This window comes from Enhydra lutris, unplaced genomic scaffold (assembly GCF_002288905.1).
Source record: "Enhydra lutris kenyoni isolate GAN:26980312 unplaced genomic scaffold, ASM228890v2 scaffoldscaffold14, whole genome shotgun sequence".
Lineage (NCBI taxonomy): Eukaryota > Metazoa > Chordata > Mammalia > Carnivora > Mustelidae > Enhydra > Enhydra lutris.
The window spans coordinates 40438773-40458372 of NW_019154098.1; the positions used below are offsets into that span (position 1 = coordinate 40438773).

Sequence of the window (19600 nt, forward strand, 5' to 3'; positions counted from 1 at the left end):
AGCCTGTTAAGCATCCAACTCTTGATCTCAGCTCAGGTCTTAATCTCAGGATGGTGAGTTCAAGACCTGCATTGGGCTCCATGCTGGACATGGAGCCCACTTAAAAATTAAAAAATAAACCAATAAATAAAGCCAACGCTCTCTCCCCTTACCTCCTCCTTTCTCCAAAAAGAAGGGAAAAAAATTTTAAAAATTAAAATGAGCCCAAAACCTCAACAGATGCCTCACCGAAGAATACATACAGATAGCAAATAAATATGAAAAGACACTACATATCATATGTCATCGAGGAAATGCAAACTGAAACAATAAGAACCTTTCTATATGTATCTTAGAACGGCCAAAATATAAAACACTGACAATACCACATGCTGGCCAGGCTGTAAAGCAACAGAAACTGTCATTCATTGTCGGTGGGAATGCAAACTGGTACAGCCACTTCAAAAGGCAGTCTGGCAGTTTCTTACAAAACCAAATATGTACGATCCTGTAATCATACTCCTCAGTATTTACCCAAAGGAGTTGAAAACTTATGTCTACATAAAAACCTGCACATGGATGTTTATAGCAGCTTTATTCATAATTGCCAAAACTTGGAAATGGTCAAGATGTGTTTCAGCAGGTCAATGGAAAAACTGTGGTATCCAGATAATGGACTATTATTCAGTGCTAAAAAGAAATGAGCTGTCAAGCTATGAAAAGACATGGAGGAGCCTTAAATGTATATTACTAGATGAAAGGAGACAATCTGAAAAGGCTACACACTGTAGCTTCCAAGGTTTTTGACATTCTAGAAGAGACAAAATAGGGAAATAATAAAAAGAAAAGTAGTTACCAGGGCTAGGAGCAGAGAAAGATGAGTAAGCGGAGCACAGAGGATTTTCAGGGCAGTGGAAATACTTGGAATGACATTATAATGGTGGACACATGTCATTATACATTTGTCCAAACCCACATGACACACACCAACAAGAATGAACCCCAAGGTCAACTTTGGTGAAAAATTTTACCATTCGGGGAAGGGATGTTGATGATAGGGGGAGGCTATGCATGTATGAAAGCAGTGGGTACCTGGGAAATCTCTGTACCTCCCTCTCAATCTTGTTTTAAATGTACAACTACTCTTTAAAAAGACTTTTTTAAAAGTATGTCTTTAATAATAACAATAATAATACGCTAAAGTTCCAAAAGCCCTTGGTGAGAAGAGCAGAAGTACCATGTACTTTCTTGCACATGGAGGTTGTGACAGCTATAGAGAGCTGCTCAGAGGCTTTTTCTCCGATTTCTACCTCAAGTTGTTGATAAAACTTCAAGCTTTGGATTGGTATGGCATTGTCAGCAATCCGTTTTGCCAAAACTATGGGATTCCTAATACCAAGCCCATGTATCATTTAGTACAGAATTAAATAAATAAACAGTACAAAATTAAAGTAAATATTCTTTAAATAATAAAAAATAAAAGTATGTGTTGTCTACACTATTCAGTATTTTTTTCACTCACAATAAGCCTTTTCTGTAACTAAGTTTCATCACTGGATTATCAACAACATCAAACCTCCCAAAACATGTAAATTCAGAGCCAAAGCTTACAGGCTAGAAAAATAAAGTTTCTGATGTGAACCAAATATTGACCGAAACCAAACCAAACCAAAACAAACAAAACAAAACAAACCTTATGCCCAATGCTAAAAACATCTGCTTTGTTTATGTACCTAAAATATCACCTTGTATTGCCCTTTCAGAAGGTCTGTGAAATGACCAGTAACAGTACAGTGCAAGGTTGAGGGAAAGAATTTCCCTGCAAACATAAGCAAACAGCAAATGTCACATGAATTACCAGTGTTCAGAGGAGAAATTCCGCCTGTGTCTATAAAGGTTGATCTCTCTCTTCCTGTTCTCAGGGTATGTTAAGAGCATAATGATTCATAGATTAGAGCCTGCCACAGTGCCCTGGCCTTGAATTTCAGAATGTTTTACATGGACCCAAAAACCCTCACATTCACTAAATGCCTTCCTGTGACATTTATGACCACAGGTTCCCTTTCAGGCAAGTAGGAACCCAAGATAACAAACTGTGTGGCAAAAGGGCCAAAGGTTTAAGGACTCCTCTCTTCATATCTTGACAAGAATTGCCCAACTGTAGTCACAGTTGGGGACTGTCTAAAATGTCAAATTTTTTGCAGCTTAGGTAACAGACCTGTTTATTAAATAACTAGTGGGGCTCAAATTTGAGGCTTCTTCCCATACAGGTCTGGGAGACATCAGTGATAATAAACGTAAGTGATAGTAAGTAAGCCCTGGCTATCGTTTTGGGGGGGATGTAGACATCTCACGCTGAGTCACTATTATTTCTGTTTCTTGGGAACTTAGAAGAAGAACTTCATTTGTATTTCAAGGTTTCTGTTTGGGTCAACCATGAACAAGAAAGAATAGGAATGAAAGGGAGACAAAGAGACAGAGAGGCCACCTGGAACGTGAGCTGGGAGCCTGATAAGAGCTTCCCCAGTCATGCCATCTGGTGTGTCCTGGCACTTGTCATCCAAATTGCTGTTCTTCCGAACAAATTTAGTTTCCCCAGACAGTTCAGCCTAAATGAGCTCATACTGTCTATCTGACACCTGTCAAAAGAAGAGTGAAAGATTTCTCCAAGCCATGAATCGAAGGAGAGAGGAGACAGACACAGAGAGGGAGAGGTGAGCAGGAGCAAGGAAGAGGGTAAGGAGATGGGCTATGTGCAAAGCAGGAGCAGCTCTTTCTTGGAGGGCCAGTGTATTTTTATCTTCACCTATCAATCTCATGCCAGAAGGTGGGAAAAGAGGGAAAAAGGACCACTCCCTATCGTCTTTGCTGAGAAAAATATGATTGAACATATGAAATATGAAAATAGTACAAACTACCTTCACTCTCATCTTCTGTCATTTGGGCGTGGGGGGCGGGGGCGACCTGTTTGTTCTGTGTGGTGTTTTGTTTTGTTTTTAGTTAAGAAAGGAAGAACCAGCAGTAGAGAAATCTGATCTGCTTTTGACAGCATGACCAAAGCTCCTTTTCCATCCCAGCTGGAGCAGGATTCAGTAACAGGCAAGGGCAAGTGGAGGAGTGATTTCATTAACTCGGCCTTGATTTTGAGGTCTGCATATCTGCAGATCTGTTTCTTCCTCCCTAGGTCTTAGGGAACTGCCAAAATGGGCAAAGGAAGTGAGAATAATGGCTTGAAGCTGCCACAGGGCAAATCTCTGGAAGGGAAGCTATGGTCGCCAATGGTTGCCAGGAGGATAATGCCTGTGCCTTTGTCTTTTAAGTTGTAAGGTAATAGGGAATCAAATTTAGAAACTGTTATTTTCCACAAGAAAAGACTGAATAAAGAGGAGGAAAGAGACAAGATGGAGGGGTAGGAAACAAATGAGCCTCACAGAAACATAATAAGATGTCTTTCAAATTCCACCTTCCCAAGCGGAAGGCCCAAGACTGCACAGCCCATTTTGATATCAATTACTATGGGTGTTAGGACATTTGTTTGATGTTTTCTACCTTTTATTTTCCCAACCTGGTCTCAGATGGAACACATGTTTAGTCTCTTTTGCAACCCTTAGTAATATGATCTTACAAAACCCTTATCTACGTATTTTTTTCTTTATTACTAATTCAATTATATCAAGACTATTAGTTCTTAAACTGGACAACAGAGGAGCAAAAAAACCTTTTCCAAAATGTCCTATGATATAATCTTGATCAAGTTACTCAAATATAAAACGTGTCTAAATCTCCCTGCTTCCCAAGACTCTTGCTAAGGTTCTACTGAAATGACAGATACAAGCACAAATACTTAAAAGTGGCTGAATACATGTCAGCTCTTTTCTCTTCCTCTCTCTGAATCAGGGGACTCCTAGAATTTATAGCAGAAAATCCACATCAGTAATGGGCAGTATATAAGCATATGTCCATATACTTCAATTTTCTCAGGGGAGTTATTCCAATTAAGATTAAAAAATCAGCATAATATCACAACACCTAGTTGGGACATTCATGAGAATCAGAATTCCTTTCAAAAAATATTCCAGTGGAGCAGTATTTGAAATACGCCGTGGTGTTATGGATACAGCTGGTGCTAAGCAACATGAGGCATGTAAGCAGCGAAGATCTATTTCACAGCTTCCTTCCTTAGCAGGAGAAGGGATGACATTTTGTCGGCCTCACCTCCCTGGAGATTAAAAACTAAGCACCAGAGAAGGCCAGGCAGCTGACAAGTAGGCTCTTTCCCCACCAGGAAAGGAAAACACAAAGCTTGTGGAAAGTTTACCTCTTCATAAGGTGAGTTTCCATTTCGTGTGAGAATGTTCATGGTACAGTTGCTAAAAGTCCTATCGAAACGAGCAATGCTATGTGGCATTCCAGAAGCACACTGGGTAGGCAAACTCTTAGAAACTCAATTGGAGTGGGTTGGAGGAGGAACCCCACAAAGATTAAATCAATGCATGCCTAAATCAATGTACTCTTAATCCCAGGAGGCTGGGTGTAGTCTGACAGAGATCTGCCTAGGGAACTTGAGAGAAAGGAAATGTGGTAGCAGGAGCTAAAAGACATGTGTCTTTGTTCTGCCATTAACTAGCTGAGTGACCTCAGCCCCAAATTCCTCATCTGTACAATGAAGGGGTGGAGCAGATGTTCTCTAAGGGTTCACCCAGCTGTAATATTTTTGAAATCTAGATTCTAAAAGGAAAAGGAAGCAGAAATAGGAAGAAGATGCTTGTAAGAATTCCAAGTGCCATACCACTAAAAACTGAAAAGTCCACCAAAATGTGTATAGTGGTGAGGACAAGGTTGGGGAGGATGGTGTTAACTCCACCTTACCAGAAGCCCAGCACTGGTCTATGCACTTGACAGGTGTCAACTCTTGTAATCCACTCAGACTTCCTTTCTGTCATACTTCCCTTCACACCGGACAAAACCGGGATGGATACAGGCATTCTGAGCATGCAGCCAAGAGGAAGTTGATTTGGGGTCGTATTAGTTTGGGTTAATGGGTCTGTATTTATGCAATTCACAGTTGTCATTTCCATCCTGAAATGGCTCCAGGGACTACTGGTGTCATAGGCCATCTTGTGCTGAGAACTATCCTGCAACAGTGGCAATGAAAGTAGGGAGACGGTGGTAGAGACCCAGATGCTAGTCCCTAGGGAAACTCTTCCAGTTATCAAATTGTAAAACTACAAATGAATGATTCAATTCTCATCTATGCTTACTTTTCTAAGATTGTATTTTATTTATTTGAGAGAGAGAGGGGAGAAGCACAAAAGGGGATGGGGGAGGAACATGGGGAGAGGGACAGACTCCCCACCGAGCAGGGAGCCTGATGGGGGGGTCCATCCTGGACCCCAGGATTTGAGCTGTAGACAGACGCTTCAGGTCCTGAGCCACCCAGGAACCCCTCACCCATGCTTACTTAAAAAGGAAGTTCTTTCCTGTCAAGAACAGAGCTAATTCAGCATATATTATAGTCACAACTTCTAATTTTGTATTTTATCTTTCCTTTTTGAGGAAGTCACGTACAATGGAATTTAACAGAATTTCTGTGTTTGTGGGGGGCAAACCTGGAGTTGTACCACAAACAGTGAGTGCACTTATGTATGAAGTAACCTGATCTGTATGTGTCAACAATTTGGGGCTCATGTTAGCATATATAACATATCTGTCCTAAGCAAGTCTGTCAACACCAGACAAAAGACATACAAAAACCACGATTAACTGAGAGAGAGCAATGTACTTTTTCATGACGAACAGCCTCTTAGATTATTTAGGAATACAAATAGTGAAGAGTAAATCACCCTGAAAAAAGACTGAAATTTCTTATTGATTTGACACAAAATACTGACAAATATAAAGATAACAGAAAGTTATAAGATGCCACTAAAGAGGAAATAGAAACCAAACTCATTCAAATGTCGTCAACTCATTGTCGACAAGAAATACAAGAAAGTATAATGTCCTGAAATCTTACTACTCATACATGGAAGAAACTTAACAGTAGCTTTCCAAAATCTGACACAATCCTAAAAATGTATATGGTATTACCAATAAAAAGCTGTAAACCTGAAATAATCTTTCCCAAACTATCAATAATAAAAACTACATTTCTATCCACTGTGCTGGAGGAAAGACTGAATTCTCTTTTTATTTTCTCTCTGGAAAATATAACACAAAAGCATCATCATATAAAAAGCTATCAAAGTATAGGCAAGCAAAAAAAAAAAAACCAGAAAAAATTCAGAAGCTTGACAGGGAGTTATTTAATAAAAACATTATGACATTTTTCTGAATTTTATAATGTTTTATTATTTGGCAGCTTTCTTTAATTTGTAATTTGTTACAATTTTTGTTATTCTAAGTAAAGGTTGATTTTATATCAAAGTTTTTATTTGCCCCTCTGTATTCTTTTTCTTTTTTTCTTAAAGATTTTATTTATTTATTTGACAGACAGAGATCACAAGTAGGCAGAGAGGCAGGCAGAGAGAGAGGAGGAAGCAGGCTCCCTGCTGAGCAGAGAGCCGGATGTGGGGCTCAATCCCAGGACTCTGAGACCATGACCTGAGCTGAAGGCAGAGGCTTTAACCCACTGAGCCACCCAGGTACCCTGCCCCTCTGTATTCTTAAAGAGGCCCCCAAATTACGTAAGAGCCTAGTCCTGCAAAACTTGAGTCCTCCCCTGGCCCAAAATATGTAAGACACTTAATAAATACTTATTGAATAAATAAAATTGGAAAATGCTAAAAATTAAATTCTTCTCCTAGATGTGAAATATCTAATTTATGGAGTAGCAACCAGGGTGGCAACGGGCATTCATTCAGCTTTTAAACGATCAGCGTTGACCTGCCACTAGCCAAGGCTGGTTACCCTTTCACAACCACTGGTAACGTGGGTGAGGTGGAGTGGGTAGATAACTTGCAGTTTTCTGTTCTCCACCATTAGGTAACCTCCTCCCAAAGAAGCATCTTCACAGCCTCTGCAAACCGACACTGAGACACTTATTTCTCCTGGAAAGGGCTCTTTGAAAACACACTCTTCAACATCAGCTCAGCAGAGCAAAAAAGGAAAAAAAAATGTAGAGAAAATCAGAAGTAATTGCTAGATTTAAGATTTTTGCTCATTTATTTTAACAATTAACAGCAATTATGTATGGGGCAAAGGATCTTCATTTGCATATGGTATACACTGGTAATGGTAAACTCTAAAAATAACTTCAGGAGTTATTACTCCAAAGTGCGTGCTGCTAATGAGAAAGTTCAGAGGAAATGGTATTGATTACACCCTGCTAATTAGTTGACTTATCTGAGATAGCTTGGGTTCCCCTGGATATAAAAGGTGAATTCCTTCCAGTGCTTAAAATATTTGAGCTTATTGTAAAATACTAACTTTCACATGTATTAAGCACTTTGAAATTTTTGATGCTTTGTCAAAAAGAATAATGACTGTAATGAATTTTAATAATACAATTTTTAAAATTTATGGGGTGATACTCAAAAACAGTAAGAAGAGGAAAAAGGTTAAAGTTCTTCTTTACAAAAGTAGGCCAGTTAATAAATGTGAGCGGAATCACTGAATTAGGAAAACATCTCCCACCAGCAATGTAACGACTAATTCAGACAAGGATCCTTAACATATGCTAAATTTTCATTGGGTGAAATTTTATTGGGGGATTTAAGATTCCTGAAATCTCAAAGCATCTCACCATAATTACGAGGTATTTCCCCTACAAATGTGAAAAGTACCTTTCCAATGAAGAAATCCAGAAATACTGCTTTAAACAAGTGATCACACTCAGGCTCACTAATAAAGAAAACTGACATTATTTGCACCCTTATGTGATGCAATAGCAGGGACGCAACATTATCCATACAGAATTCTTGCCAAAAATATTTAATCTGAATCTAATAATGAGGAAATAACAATCCCAAACTGAGATACATTGTGCGAAACAGCCGCCTGTATTCTTCAAAAATGTCAGTGTCATCAAGTATTAAAAAGGCTAGGTAACAGTTCAGACTAAAGGAGACTAAAGTTACAGGACAACTAAATGTTAAGGATGTACTTGATTGGATTCTGAAATTGGGGTGGTGGGGGGAAGCAAGGACATTACCGGAAGGAGGAACAACTGGGGCAATCTGCATATGGATAAACTTCGCATTATGTAACAATGTAAATTTCATAGGTATGATGACAGTGAAAAAATACTGCATTATGTTAGAGAAGGTTCTTGTTTTCCTGAAAAACATGGTAATGTGTTTCTGGGTGAGGCGTCCTCATGGCTATACCTAACTCACTTTCATAGGATTCAGAAACGGAGAAAGAGACTAAATGTGGAAAAATATTAAATAATGAATGTTGATAAAGGGCTTATGAGTGAACACAGAAAGCAACTGATGAATTCGAATTCATCAATTTTAAAATGTTTATTCATCAAAAGATAGTGCTAAGCCAAAAAACAAAACAACAACATAAACTAGGAAAAGTCAAGACATCAACTGGGAGAAAGTACTAGCAAAACATATACCTGACAACCCACTTGTATCTAGAATAAATGAAAAACTCCCACTACTCAATAATTTAACAATAATCCAGTTGAGATGCCTGGGTGGCTGGGTTGGTTAAGCAACTGCCTTCGGCTCAGGTCATGATCTCAGGGTCCTGGGATTGAGCCCCACATTGGGGTTCCCTTCTCAGCGGGGAGTCTGCCTCTCCTTCTCCCTCTCCCTTCCCCCTAGCTCATACATGCGCCTTCTCTTTCTCTTTAATAAATAAATAAAATCTCAAGAAAATAAAAAATAGAAACAATCCAGTCACAAGAGGGGCAAAAGACAGGAGCAGACTTTTCACAGAGGAGGATTCAGAAATGACCAAGAGGCACGTGAAAGACTACTCCACATCATTAGTCATAAGGGAAATGAAAATCAACATTTCAGTGAGGTACCAGCACACACCCACCAGAATAGCTAAAATTAAACAGACTGACAACACTAAATTTGAGAATGTGGTGAGAATGTGGAGAAGCCTGAACTTTCACATAGGGCTAGTGGAAATGTAAAATGGTACCACCTCTCTGGAAAAAGAGTTTACCTCTCTTATAAAGAGTTTATGAGTCATTTAATATTCTTTCAATTTTTACCATAGATTGATATTTTTCCAAGAAAAAAAAAGTTGGGGAAAAAAATCTGTGATACTTTAGAATGTGGCTTCAGAAAACAGACATGATTCAGTATTTATTTATTTCTGGTTGGTTCTCTATTCTTTTGATCTTAGATGATTTTTTAAAATTGTTATTCTTTCACATATATCTCGTGAGTACTTGTCGTGTGCCCGACAATCTCCTATGTACTGAGAATATAATGGTGTAGGAGAAGGATGTAGTCCAGTCCTCATGGAATTTATATTCTCATGGGAGAAACATCCTAAACAAGTAATAAGTAGACAGACAGAAGTTACCAAATGTTATTAGGATTCTGAGCAGACAGAAGAGATACTAGGTAAGAGAATTTGAGGGAAAATGCTACTCTACTTGGGATGGTCAGGAAAGGCCTTTCAGGGGGAAAAAACCCCAAAACAAAAAACCTTTCAGTAGAGAACTAAAAATTGAAAGGAAGACAGCCATAGAAAAAGCTACAGAATTCCAGACAAAGGGGGTCAATGAGTGCAAAGGCCCTGAGGTGGAAAATAGCTTGGATAGCATTTAAAATAGAAACTTGCTGCTTCTCCATCAGCGGGCCACACCGATCACTGGTCTGAGTCACCACAGCTTTAACACTTACATGCAAGAATAATTCCAAGCATTCAATGTGAGGCCAGAGTGGGGAGAAAAGACAAAGAGCAGAGTTTTAAGCCAAAGACTGAAGAAGACAAGAGTAGTTCCTGAAATCAGGAGATAACCAGAACTAAGGTCTCTGGAGCCCACACTGTGGAGAGTTCGGGAGTTCTGTTTTCTAAGATAAGTTAGTTCCTATCAAGCTACTTGCTCTGTCCGATCATGACCTAATGATGACAACAGTGACCATGATCAAAATGTCAATTATAATTCACCAAGGGCTTCCTAGGTATGAGGTCCCATGTCTAGTGCTTGATCTCATTTCATTCTGTCAACAGCTCTAGAGGGAAACAATATTCTCCCCACATCACAGATGAGGAAGCAGGCTCACAGTGGGCAAGCAGTATGCAAGAGGTCAGCCACACAACCTCTCCGTGGCCAAACCTGCATCTGAATCCAGGTCTGTCTGATTCCAAACCCCACGGTATATACTGTCAGATTTGTTAGCCTCCGAGGTTTCCCTGTAGTACCTTCTGGTTGGCGCTTTCTCCAGAAGACTAAAGAAGCCAATAGGTCATGTGGACGCAAGAAGAGTTTAAGAGTCGCCTTTAGCTTTCATGAGAGAGAGGGAACAAAGGCACCAGCAACAGTGAAAGACGGACTATAGAGGCTACTCAGGAATCTTCTGGTTCATATCCTACACTAGACATTTTTTCAAAGGGAACTGTATAAGCAAACAACATTGTCATAATCCTGAAACCTGAATTCAAAATGCATTAATTTCTTTTTACCACCCGAGATTCAGAAAAACATGCCACGGTGATGTGATTCTTAAGCTTGTGCTTTCAATAATCAGAAAGCTGGAAAATAGAAGGTGAACATTTATATACATTTTAAAATTATGAATGCAAAACACCAGCCAAGAACACATTTTTGTATCAAGGTTATAAGCAGATGAAAAATGACAGGCAGAACTAGGAATGCAAACAGACCATTAATTACAGCAGCCTCACAAAGCAGTATAGTAATATGCAGTTTGCAATACTTTATCAACATTTACATAACTATATAGTCTGCTCCCAGATTCCGGAGATTCTATTTTTGATAAGTAGCAATTCAAAAGGTTAGTCACCTCATTTACAGTATTATTCAACTTCTATGAATGTGAAATGGTGACACCTTGAATTCACAGGTTAGCAAACTGGATAGGCTGCCCCTGCCTCTTTATTCATTCACTGAAGCACTATTGTGTGCCAGGCCTTGAGCATGGCCCTGGGGACACAGAGATGAAGAAGACACACCACATGTCCCTAGGAGAACTGCCGGGCCAGAGAGACAAACAGACTGGCAAACACATCCCCCAGAGTCTGGATAAACTAAACAGGCGGAAATCGAGATGACAACACGGCGCTAGGGTCACAGAGGGCTGCAGTGAGAACAGTGATACCAAATAAATGATTTTTTTCTCTTCTTCTCCTCTCTTCCTTTCCTTTTCTTCCTCCTTCCCTCCTTCTGCCGCTCCACACTTTTCTCCCCTCCTTCCTCTTTCCATCGATAAGTATATCCAGTCATTATTGGACAAGACTATATAACAGTAGCACTTTACGTAAAACTGTGTTAGGCAATACCAACATCTCATTTAAAACCTCACAAAACACCAGAAAGAAGGTACCTTTATCACCCCCACCTTAAGGTGAAACTGATGCATGGAGTTTACACAGTCTGCCAAGGTCACACATCTGGCAAATGGCTAACAAAGACTCCAGAAGTGGGGGGAAAGGCTCGGGAGTCATGGCCCGACTCTATCCACTTTGAGGGAGTATGGCTGTCACCCTAACCTGAAGCAGTAAGATTTCGGTGATTAAAGAGAACACTTTGGAATTTCTAACAAAGGCCTTCTAAAAAGAATCTGCCTTTCAAAATCAGAGAGAGGGGAAAGAAAGGGATGATGCGAAGAAAAAAAAAAAAATGCTGCACTCAGTGTGGGTCTTCTCTGGTTTCCCCCCCGCGGGAGCACAGTGGCCCTCCACCTGCATAAATGATGAGAACTGGCATTCTGCTTGATTACTGTGCATCTGTTATGAGCCTCAGAGTGAATTAAGCAAAAACAACGTAAGGCAGGAAAAGAACCTACTAATGGCTGGCCCAGTTGCTGGGTTTTGAGTCATGGTAGTATCTTCCTTATTTTGTAATTCCCCAGCAGGCACATATGCCCCCCAAATTGCAACGATATTTCAAAACAATTTAAATCAAGCTTCATAGCTAATTATGCTAAGGTCACACCAAAGAACCAAACCACCAGGCCATCAAAAATCCAAGATTGTCTAAGTGTGAAGTAGCAGCATTAATTTTCTCCCATTAGAAAAGCAACAGGAGGTGGGGGGGTGGGGCAAGCTTTTTTTTACTCTCTGGGAATAACTGGTTTTCAAAAATCATCCAAAACAGACCTCTTAAGACATTTCACCTCTGCTCTGAATGTTTTAAGCTGGTCCTCTGATTACAAAAATGTTCCTGTTAAATCTCATCAAGATGCTTTCTTAAGATGAAGAATGTTTTATAAATTGTAATAGCTTTAATCAGAGCCCTCTTTGAAGCTATTTAACTCTATGATGTAGCCCAACCAGCGCTTCAATTATGTCATTTATCGACTGTATTAATTAAGTATCATTAAGGGATTGATTTATAGACCTTTTCACGGCTCTCTCACCAGATGGTAGAACATTCGCCCTCTCCGACGCTCCATAAACATCACCTGGATTCACTAGTCTCTCTCCAGCTGAATGTTTAATCAGATCTTAGTCATCCTCAAACTGGATTGATGCTCTTCCTCCTCCTCTTCACTATCCTCTATTAACAAGTGATATAAAACATAAAGCAGGAAAAATTTACAAAGCAAGTTCTATCAACAATCATTGCCACCTCCATGCATCCTTACCCAGCAAGGTGATGCAATTTTCACAGTGAAGTGGAGGGAGAGCCTTTTGCTTCCTTAGCTATTAAAACTTAGTCTGCGTTCAATTATCTGGGGCAATGGAGAAAATAACTAGGAAAGTAAATGTGTATTTGGCAATGGGAGTACAACAGACAATTTGGCCTCAGTGGAGTTACCTTCTGAATAGTATTTTACTTGGGCTAATATAAAACTTACTTTGCATTCTTGAGCTCACATGTTGAGAAGGCAGGAGGCAGGAGTCCCAAGGGCCCCCGCATTGCAAGGAAGGCAGCCCAGAATTTTAAATCGCCTTGGGTGATCCAAAAGGTAGATAATAGAGAAATGGAAATGCTTACCTGTTACCTTTTTTTTTTTTTTCTTAAAAAATATAAAAACCAGGTTAATGGAACTTCTCACAGCTGCCTCAAACTCAAAATATCTAAAAACCTGCTCATGTTGCCTGCAGTCAGCTCCCCCTCCTGACCCTGGACACTTCTTATCATTCTCTGGTCACCAATCTGGGTGGAGGGAAACCAAGAAACTTCCACAGACTGGTAAGGGTACCTCCCACCAACTAAATGGACTTGGTGGCTTATCCAATCTGCTGGCCTAGCTTATGGAACATACTAGATGTTGCCAGATCTGGGTTGTCTCTAAAAACCACAAATTCCTATTTCTTGTTAACTCTCATGATTTTTAAACGTTGGGCTGAACTGAACACAGACTCATCCCACGGTTTTTGATCCTTGCCTTACAGTAAACTTCGATGCTTCCTTCTGCCCCCTTCAAACACAACCAAGTTCTGATCACTTTTTTCACACTATCCCTCTTTGCTGTCTCTCACTTCCCATTCCCACTGCCAACATGGATGCCCTCATTATTTCACATCTGCATTAGTAGGGCACTCTCCTGTCTTTCCTTCTCACAGCAGGCTACCTAGTCACCAGACTGATCTTTCTGAAACATTAGTTCCCAAATTTTAACATACGTCAGAATCACCTGGAGGGCTAGTTAAACCACAAGCCCCACCACCAGGCTTTTTTTAATTTAATGGGTCTCAGGAGAGGCCTGATAATTTGCACAGCAACAAGCTCCCAGGTGAGGGTGCGGATGGTGTTCCAGAGACCACCTTTAGAGAAACATTACTCTAAAACATCACCCCCCAACTCTACCACATTCAATGATTCCCCATTTCCTCTACATAAAACTCAAAACTCCCCAGTCTGGTACTCTGGATTCTTCATAACCTGATCTCGTCGCATTCACCCCGAAATTACATTTCTCTGATCTCCTATGAAACCTGTTGGCTAATGCATTCTCACCTTGATCATGTACAGAATGTCTTTACACCCCTCTTCTATTGTTCAAGCTCAACTTCTTCATTGAGTATACTCAAAATCCACTATATAATCAGATTTCTGCTATCCCTTTTAGATTCCAAAGCATAGGTTGCTTGGTGCAATCCAAAGTGCATAGAACCAGAGACTCTAATTATGAATCCTAGTTCTTTCATTAGCTGTGTAACTTGATTATTTAAGCATTCTGAACCTGTTTGTCTTTCAGTAAAAGAGATACCAATTATCTGCCTCCATTGGATTGCATAAAGAATTAATTGAAACAAACTATTCAAGCCATCAGAGATGCATAGTACATAGTAGATGCTAAATAAATGTTCATTTCTTTCCTTCATTCCTTTCCCCCAACACTTATTTGGCACTAAATACAAAAAGAGATTAGTTTTATATTTTAAGCTTACCCTTCTCTCTTCTAGCCAGACAGAATATTTCTGAGGAACAAAAAACATGTCTAACTCATTTTAATAACCCTAAAGCTTGACAACTTCTGAGCACTGGTTAGCTCTCAATAAATATTTACTAAAAAACTAATTAATTTGAGAAATAATGTAAGACAAATGGTTCTTCTGCAGAACTTAAAATAATAATTATATTATTATGCTTATCCTTAAAATATCCTGCTATGACAAAGGCAAAAGGTATTTTACATACAGAAAAACTAAAAAAGATCTAATGAGAGTCCCAGTTGATACTTAATGGTGAACAAAAGAAAAGTCACTATAAAAGCATTAACAAAGAAAAAAAAATCTTCTCTTTGAAGTAAATTTGAACACAAGAATACTAATAATGGCAATACAGAGAAAAGATAGCAATGGGCCTAGACATACTGAAGGCAACAAGTAATGGATGTTTTACAAATGTTTCTTAAATCATTCGTCATGTAACCATGTGACTATTATACTTCCCAAATGGCTGACATATATGGTTAACTACACAGGCAAGTGTCAAATCAAACATTTTCTGCCCTTTAGGGGATTCTCTGATTTTGAAGCCGAGCAGAAACTAATTACAATTTCTATTCTGTTCCCTACTGTTGCTGATCTCTAGGCTACTCCTAAACGGAATCCTGTATCACCACCATTCCCATAGAACTATGGGTAAAATGTCTGTCAGAGAGAAGGGAGCGGTTTGATTCAATCAGCAATTCAAGACATCATTGTTCACAAATGTTGGGGCAGAAAAGAGATATACTCTGGCAATTTAGGGCACCTCCATATTTTCCTTAAATGCAAAGCAAAGTGCTCTAAAAATCACATTGTTTTTAACTTATTATACAAAGGCGACACAGTTGGACAGAGAGCATCTAGAATCTGGTCACCTTGTTTGTCATTAAAAGCCTTGCCCCCAGGGTGCCTGTGTGGCTCAGTGGGTTAAGCCTCTGCCTTAAACTCAGGTCATGATCTCAGGGTCCTGGGATTGAGACCCCCATTGGGCTCTCTGCTCAGCGGGGAGCCTGCTTCCCCTTCTCTCTCTGCCTGCTGCTCTGCCTACTTGTGATTTCTCTATCTGTCAAATAAATAGGTAAAGTCTTTAAAAAAAAAAAAGCCTTGCCACCACTGACCATACAATTTCAAACAAGTTCATTCCTTCAACAGAACAGTTCCTGAGTGACTATTACATAACAAACATACTAGACGATGGAGATAGAGAGGTATTAAATATATATATATATACATATATAGTATATATTAAATATATTATTTTATAATGTACTAGTATTTAGTATGTTATAATATAGTATATATCAAATATAGTTCGTATGTAGTATATATTAAATATATTAATTACACCACTAAATATATATATTATATACATTATATATATATATATGTATATATATATATATGTATATATTCTTTTTCATGTTTGTCTGGAACTTAGACTGGAGTGAGGTGATTAGGATGGACTGGACAGTTTACTTCCTCTGAGGGCATACGGACAGACCAAATTTCCCAGCCTCCAAATAACTTCATTCTGGGCAGTGAAATTTGAGTAGAAGTAAATAAAGTACACGGTGTTCATACATGGCCATGGAAACCTCCCATTTGATTACTGACTTTCTCTATCTTCTTACTTGCCAGCTGGATGCAAAAGAGGGCTCTGAGATCTTAGAGGTTATGGTGTCAGAAGATGGGAAAGAGCAGAAGGCCACCTGCTGAACACCTTCTTGGAACCATCATGTGAGCAGTCAACCAGCTGCTGTTGTGTTAAGGGACTGAGACTTTAAGTCGTTACAAGAGTCAGTGTCAACTACCACACCAGGAACCACAACTACTCCAAGACATTATGATTCAGAGTATGCACGGTATGGTGTGAGAAGAAAGACGTGCTCGCCTGAGCCGGAGTTAGGTATCAGAGAGGGCTCCTCAGAAGAAGAAACACTTAAGACGAATCCTGAAGGGCGGCATGAGACAGTGAGGAAGAGGAGAGAAGGCTGCAAGGGGAAAGCATATTCAAAGTCATGAAGCCTTGAGGAAACGTGGTACATCAGGAAAGTGTGAGTGACTCCTGACTACTAGAGTGTGCAGTAACGTTGGGAACTGGAGCTACTAAATACGTGTTTGTTGAAACGACTAAGAGCAGAGCCCAGGAGACACAGTAATTACCAGAAACAATGGATACGGGAAGAGGGAAAAAGTACTCAAGAACCTTCTAACTTAGGAGGCAGAATAGATGATACTCTCTTCCCTGAGGTAGGAAATGCAGGATAAAGAGGTAAAAAGATGAGTTCTGTTTTGAAGAAAAGTGCAGTGTAGATAGCTGTGGAACATCTGAAAGATGTATCAGGAGGTACTGGGATATAAGGGCCTAGGGCTCAGGCAGCAGTATGGGAAAGAGAGGTGGGTTTGGAAGGTGTCACAGTGGAGATGGTGGCTGAAGTCACAAGCATGAAGGACTGCTTGAGTAGAATGTTCAGGTGAGAAGCCAGATGAACGGAAAACAAAGAGGGAAAGTGGGAGAATGGGAAGGGGTGAGAGCAAGAAAGAGAATATAAGAAAGAAGTGACAGAAGCCAAAGAGAAGAGGTATTTAGGAAGCAGTTAGCAGTGACAAATGCTTCAGAGAGGGCAAGTAAGATGATGGCCTGGAAAAGGTCCATTATATTTGACAAGTTGGGCTGCTATTTGTGACCTTAACAGGTTCCATTTCAATACTGGCAAAGCCAGATTAAAATGGTCTGTAGAGTATTCCATGGAGCATTAGGTGTGGTGCATAAACAATGAATTTTGGAACACTGAAAAAAAAATTAAATTAAATTAAAAAAAATTTTTTTTAAATGGTCTGTCGGGGCGCCTGGGTGGCTCAGTGGGTTCAAGCCTCTGCCTTCAGCTCAGGTCATGATCCCAGGGTCCTGGGATTGAGCCCCGCATCGGGCTTTCTGCTCAGCAGGGAGCCTGCTTCCTACCTTCTCTCTCTCTGCCTGCCTCTCTGCCTACTTGTGATCTGTCAAATGGATAAATAAAATATTTAAAAATAAATAAATAAAAATAAAATAAAAATGGTCTGTAGAGTGAATGACGGATGAAGAAATGGAGACAGGAACATAAAATACTCTTTAAGGAAAATTAGCTCTGTGGAACAATTAGCTAGAAGTGGACAAAGAGGCAGAGTTCGTTTCATTTTGGTTTTATTTTTCAGGATGTAGGATTTAAACATGGTATTATGCTGAATTGTCTGAACTTTAATTTCTCTATCTGTAAAATGGGAATAATAAGGCCCCTTTTGCTTGTTCACTAAGTCATCAGAACAAGGAAGATGACATATGTGAAAGATTCTAAAGTACTGTGTAAAGGGCAATGTTATTATGTATTTATAAATGTCAAAAATACGAAGTTATAAGAGTCAAGAGTCCAGTGAAATATGGTTAGCTATAAAATCAAGGAAAATCTATAATCAGTCTAGATCTGGAAATATGAAGAAAAAGAAAGATGTCTTTTTAATATACAACTATAAGTTGTTGACCCCAAATGTTAGAGGCTAACAATAGATGTCTACATCCTATGCTGGGCAAAATTTTTCTGGGGCTCTTAGATTATAGCCTTGGTTCCCAGACATCTTCATTATAACAGAAAAAAAAATGTCAATTAACCCTGGCAGTACACTAAGTCATCTGGGAGTTTATTAGTCTTATGAGTAGTAGTCCTTAAATAAATATTTTTGGCAATTACCCAATTTCACAAAGCAACAGACTAACTCCATAATTTAGATCTCATGACCAGTGAAATCATAGTGAATGGCCACAGCTTGCTGAGGAGTATGTTACTCTAAGCGGCGATTGAGGTATTCTGGGAAGGAAACTAGTCAGTTTAGGACTTCCCTCCCGGGAAGATTAACCATTCAAAAGAATATGGTCCAATGATTATTTCATTAGTCCCCAAACCTTTAGTCTCTACATAGAACGTTATTTTAGCACTATGACATCAGTGGAACTAGTTCCTCTCTTATAAAACTTTTTAAAATGGTTTTAACATGTCCCACCTTCCTCCCTGGAAGATATCTTATCCCCATAAAAGAAAAATGTCCCTTTCCTTTTTTCTTTGTGCTTTTGGACAACTCCCTTCCGACTTGGTTTCCTATTTGCTGATGTCTCCTCAGTTATATTATTTTCAAGGGTTCAGAGTGCTAATTAAGGTCAAGCAGCTGTGTCTCCAGCTCCAAACAAAAATTGTGTAGAATAAATATACTCTCCTTTATAATAGATACTAATCTGATCTTGAAACCCAAATAAACTCCATTTGCAATTGTTTCTGCATGCCTTGTTTTCTTTTTCTATCTTTGGGAGAACAGACTATGACCAGAAGGGGGTACTTCTTTTATCCATGTTTATACCCATCAAGTACTTCACCCTTAATGTGTGACACTACCATATGTAGCTATTAAACTAGGCCAAATGTCTATAGGTCAAGTCCTAGAACTTTTACCTACTGCAATGCTAAATTTTATCCTAAGACTGAGAGTCAATAAAGCACTTTGCAGTTACCTCAACCACAACTACAAAGAAAAAGAAAAAACTTATGTTGCTGTTGAATACCACAAAACATTATATAGACCTTTGCAGAAAACCAAGTATCTTTCATAAGTTCCTCTCATTTATTCCCAAAGAGACATTGTAAATTTAAATTCTTCATCATCGCTGATTCACAGAATCAGAATGGCGAGACCCAAGGAGTTTAAGAACATTCCCAAGGCCACATGATTGTTTAGGAGCAGAACCAGGTCTATATCCAAGATCCTCTGCTTCCTCCTCTCTTTCCACTAGACCACAGACAACTCCCATCATGTTACCCACTTTATTTTTATTTCACTTCTCTAGCAACAATGGGAAAAGGCCTGGCTTCCTCTGAAGTCATGAGGAGTCTTTGATGAAACACAGACGTGAATTCAGTTCTCCCTCCAATGAAAATACATAACATATTGGTTACATAAGGAATGTTATGGGGTCATCAAGGATGTGGAAAGCTCTCTAAAAGAATGTACAAATAATGCTTGGAATCCTAAAAAGGCTAAAGAAGATGTTACAAAC

At 39.3% G+C, this 19600-nt stretch overlaps 1 protein-coding gene across 1 annotated transcript in view; it reads right to left on the reverse strand.

Annotated features, from left to right (window-relative positions):
• LOC111146606 (carboxypeptidase Q) overlaps nt 1–19600 on the reverse strand; it is a 496537-nt gene that overhangs the window by 331980 nt on the left and 144957 nt on the right. The window lies entirely within an intron of this gene.